The 4,936-nt window shown below is 36.7% G+C and overlaps 2 pseudogenes; one reads left to right on the forward strand and one right to left on the reverse strand.

Moving 5' to 3' along the window:
• Positions 1 to 1,237: 1,237 nt before the first annotated feature.
• On the reverse strand, positions 1,238 to 1,356 carry LOC148538116 (5S ribosomal RNA; annotated as a pseudogene).
• Positions 1,357 to 4,208: 2,852 nt separating this feature from the next.
• On the forward strand, positions 4,209 to 4,327 carry LOC148538117 (5S ribosomal RNA; annotated as a pseudogene).
• Positions 4,328 to 4,936: the final 609 nt, after the last annotated feature.

Genomic DNA, 4,936 nt, shown 5'->3' on the forward strand with positions numbered 1-4,936 from the left:
AAAGAAAATATTTAAAAAATCCTTTAAAAAAGTACAAAGCTTATTTTAAGAATATAAATAGGAAGTTTCTGCAAAAAGTGCTTATCTGTATAGTTCATTCAGTCATAAAAGGCAGCTAACCCAACGCGTTTCATCCACTTAGGGACTTCATCAAGGGGTGCAGCTACTAAGGATTTGCCACTTTTTATACCCTTATGAGACCTAGCTCTAATTATCTCATTTGGGTCATCTATGACATCACTTACGGTCATTACCACACAAAAAATGCGCTCTTTTTTATAGAGGTTCATATTAGATAAATAATACATATTCTCACACATCTGTCCATAATGTAAAATTTGTGAATATGACATATGCATTTATTAATGTCCAGAGTACTTTATTGCCACTTAAACGTGTACTCGCTTCCGACCTTTCTTACTCGGCGTCCGCCCATAGATGTCATCACCACTCATGCTACCGGTCATGCAAGTGAATTCCAGGTTGTCATCAGGAGATGTCCTTATCTGTGGTATTCCGCCCGCCATTTTCTTATAGTCAGTATATGGCTGGTACGTCCGCCATTTTATTGTGGTCCGTATGCGGCTAGATTTAGCTCCTTTCAGAACGGCAATGTTTTCCAAGTTTCCTCCAGTTAGCACCGTTCTCTCCACCTGTTACTGACATCTTGCTCGCTCCCCGTTTTTGGTACATCTGTATTGGATGGGGCGTACCAGCATCATGCATACACTGCTGATGATGAAAAAAGGAGAGTTTTTTAGGAAGATGTAAATATATACGCACAAATAGGGGACTGGTTTCCTACTTATGTGTTTATTTGAATGTGTTAAAATGCATATTCACTAAACGAGAATAATGCATAAATGTTCGCTAATACCATATAAGGAGTAGTGAAAAAAATAGTGAAAAAACACATATATGGAAGTTTCATATAAAAAAGAGTCTCTTATTCATTTTTTGAGATACAGTACTGTATAAATTAGAGAAAATTAGAAAAAATTTGAATTTTTTTTTTAAAATATGGGATGAATTTATTGAACTTGTATGGAGAAATATATATCCATAGTCTAATAATAACTGCAGTGCTCCACAATTTGTAACTCCAGGCTGTTCAATAAATGGATAAATAAATACATAGATGAGATCTTCATTATTCTCCAAATTTTCTGAATCGTGCGTGACCCATAGTCGGCAAAAAGGACTGAGTGGCTATTTAGCGCCCTACTGGGGATATCATATACTACAACACTGGGTATTCCCACGAGGTCTCCCATCCAAGTACTGACCCAGCCTAATTGTGCTTAGCTTCCAAGATCAGATGAGATTGGGCGTCAGTACAATGGTAAGGTTGTAGATACTTAATAGATACCCACAGCTACCGACTCATCCTTTATAAGAAGGGGGCAATTTCATAGCTTTCGTTAAAGCCGTTTGGAGTCATAGTGTTTAATTGGAAGATCCAAAACATCTCTCTCCGCAAAAGTTTATTGCCCAAATCTCTTCCTCTGTCTCCCAGAGACACTTGTTCTATTGCTTTAAAGGTGCATTCCTCAGGATTGGATCCATGATGTGTGATGAAATGTCTAGAAACCGCGTGTCCTTTGACTTTATTCTTGATATTTTGGATGTGTTCTTGAATCCTTATTTTAAGACGTCTTTTTGTTTTCCTTACGTATTTTAAGCCACTTGTGCATTCCAGAACATAAATGATTGAAGTAGAGTTGCAGATCATAAAGTTTTTAATCTTGAATTCTCTAGAATCATTATGATTATAAAAAACTTTTCTCTGTGGATGAAGATACCTGCATATATTGCAGCGACCACACTTGTAACATCCTGGACAAAGAGGAAGAAGATCATTCCTCATCTGATTAGCATCCCTTATCATGCTTGGTGCCAGAGTGTCTTTTAGATTTTTGCCCTTCTTGATGAGAACAGTAGGTTTGGGAGGAAGGATGTCCTTGAGTACTGGATCCATAAGCAATATATTCCAGTGCTTCTGGAAACATCCCTTGATCTTGTTCTCGTTTCCATTGTATTTAGTCACAAAAGTTATAAAGTTTTCTTTAGTGGAAGTCTTCTTGTATTTCAAAAGATCTTCTCTCTTTAGCCCTTTTGTTTTTTCTGCTGCCTTGTTTAGGAGTTCCACTGGGTAATCTTTTTGCATGAATCTTTCAGTGTAGATATTAATCTGGTCTTGACAGTCATTTTCTCTGGTGCAGTTCCTATTTATTCTATGAAACTGAGAGTAAGGGATGGTATTTTTCCATTTCTTGAGGTGTCCGCTCTTATAGTGTAGGTAGCTATTAGTGTCCACCTCCTTTATGTAAGTTTTCGTAATGACTTTCCCTTAATCTTGATCTAGCAGTAGATCCAGAAATTCAATTGACGTATCACTGAAGTGGGACGTCAATTTCAGATTCATATCATTGATCTCAATGTATTCTAAAAACTTTTTAAAATCCTTCTCTGATCCATTCCAAATAATCAGGATATCGTCAATGTATCTTTTATACATGATTATTCTGTTTTATAAGGATTATTATTGTAAATATGTTCCTTTTCCCAGTGTCCCATAAAAATATTAGCAAAACTTGGTGCAAAAACCGTACCCATTGCTGTACCACATACTTGGTGATAAAACACATCTAAAAATTTAAAATAATTGTGTTTAAGTATAAAAATCATAAGATCACATAAAAACTCACAATGTGTGGTGTCCATTAGTTCATCATCCTCCATGACTAATCTACATGCGTTTACACCTTTAGAGTGTTCAATACAGGTATATAGAGCTTGTACATCAATAGTAATCCATTTGCATGTGTTTTTCCATTCAATTATTTCCAGGTGTTGAAGAAGGTTTGTGGTATCTTTCAAATATGAGTCCAATTTGACCACATATTTTTGCAGGTAGATGTCTACGTATTCTGAAAGGTGAGAGGTTAAAGAGTCTATACCCGCTACGATAGGTCTTCCTGGGGGATTTACCAAAGACTTGTGGATTTTGGGTAAGAAGTAAAATATGGGGGTGATGGGGTTAGTTGTCATCAGGTACTAATATTCTTCTTTACAAAAGGTTCCATCCTCCAGACCTCGTAGAAGCAGTACTCTGAGTTCCTCTGTATATTCTGCTAGATGCTTCTGTTGCAGTATAACATAGGAGTCCTTGTCTTCCAGCAATCTGCTGGCCTCCGTAAGATAGTCTTCTCTGTCTCTAATATGGATAGTTTTCTCTGTCCAAGGAGGTGGACACTAATAGCTACCTACACTATAAGAGCGGACACCTCAAGAATATAAAAATAACATCCCTTACTCTCAGTTTCATAGAATAAAGAGGAACTGCACCAGAGAAAATGACTGTCAAGACCAGATTAATATATACACTGAAAGATTCATGCAAAAAGATTACCCAGTGGAACTCCTAAACAAGGCAGCAGAAAAAACAAAAGGGCTAAAGAGAGAAGATCTTTTGAAATACAAGAAGACTTTCCCTAAAGAGAACTGTATACCCTTTGTGACTACATACAATGGACATGAGAACAAGATCAAGGGATGTTTCCAGAAGCACTGGAATATATTGCTTATGGATCCAGTACTCAAGGACATCCTTCCTCCCAAACCTACTGTTCTCATCAAGAAGTGCAAAAATCTAAAAGACACTCTGGCACCAAGCATGATTAGGGATGCTAATCAGATGAGGAATGATCTTCTTCCTCTTTGTCCAGGATGTTACAAGTGTGGTCGCTGCAATATATGCAGGTATCTTCATCCACGGAGAAAAGTTTTTTATAATCATAATGATTCTAGAGAATTCAAGATTAAAAACTTTTTGAACTGCAACTCTACTTCAATCATTTATGTTCTAGAATGCACATGTGGCTTAAAATACGTATGGAAAACAATAAGACCTCTTAAAATAATGATTCAAGAACACATCCGAAATATCAAGAATAAAGTCGAAGGACACGCGGTTTCTAGACATTTCATCACACATCATGGATCCAGTCCTGAGGAATGCACCTTTAAAGCAATAGAACAAGTGTCTCTGGGAGACAGAGGAGGAGATTTGGGCAATAAACTTTCACGGAGAGAGATGTTTTGGATCTTCCAAATAAACACTATGACTCCAAACTGCTTTAACGAAAGCTATGAAATTGCCCCCTTCTTATAAAGGGTGAGTCGGTAGCTGTGGGCATCTATTAATTATCTACAACCTTAACATTGTACTGACGCCCAATTTCATCTGATCTTGGAAGCTAAGCACAATTGGGCTGGGTCAGTACTTGGATGGGAGTCCTCCTGGGAATACCCAGTGTTGTAGTATACAATATCCCTAGTAGGGTGCTAAATAGCCACTCAGTCCTTTTTGACGACTATGTGTTACGCACAAGTCATAAAATTTGGAGAATAATGAAGATCTCATCTATTTATTTATTTATCCATTTATTGAACAGCCTGGAGTTACAAATTGTGGAGCACTGCAGTTATTATTAGACTATGGATATATATTTCTCCATACAAGTTCAATCAATTCATCCCATATTTTTTTTAAAAAATTTAAAATTTTTTAAAATTTTCTCTAATTTATACAGTACTGTATCTCAAAAATGTGTAAGAGACTCTTTTTATATGAAACTTCCATATATGTGTTTTTTCACTATTTTTTTCACTACTCCTTATATAGTATTAGCGAACATTTATGCATTATTCTCGTTTAGTGAATATGCATTTTAACTAGGGATGTGCAGGCTCGGTTCTACTCGGTTCCGTTCGGTTCTTTTTACCGAATCTTATTGGCTATCCAAAACTCGTGACAGCTGAAACCCAATAAGATCCGGTAAAAAGAACCGAACGGAACCGAGTAGAACCGAGCCTGCACATCCCTAATTTTAACACATTCAAATAAACACATAAGTAGGAAACCAGTCCCCTA

This window comes from Taudactylus pleione, unplaced genomic scaffold (assembly GCF_031769625.1).
Source record: "Taudactylus pleione unplaced genomic scaffold, aTauple2 ptg000041l, whole genome shotgun sequence".
NCBI classification, from domain to species: Eukaryota; Metazoa; Chordata; class Amphibia; order Anura; family Myobatrachidae; genus Taudactylus; species Taudactylus pleione.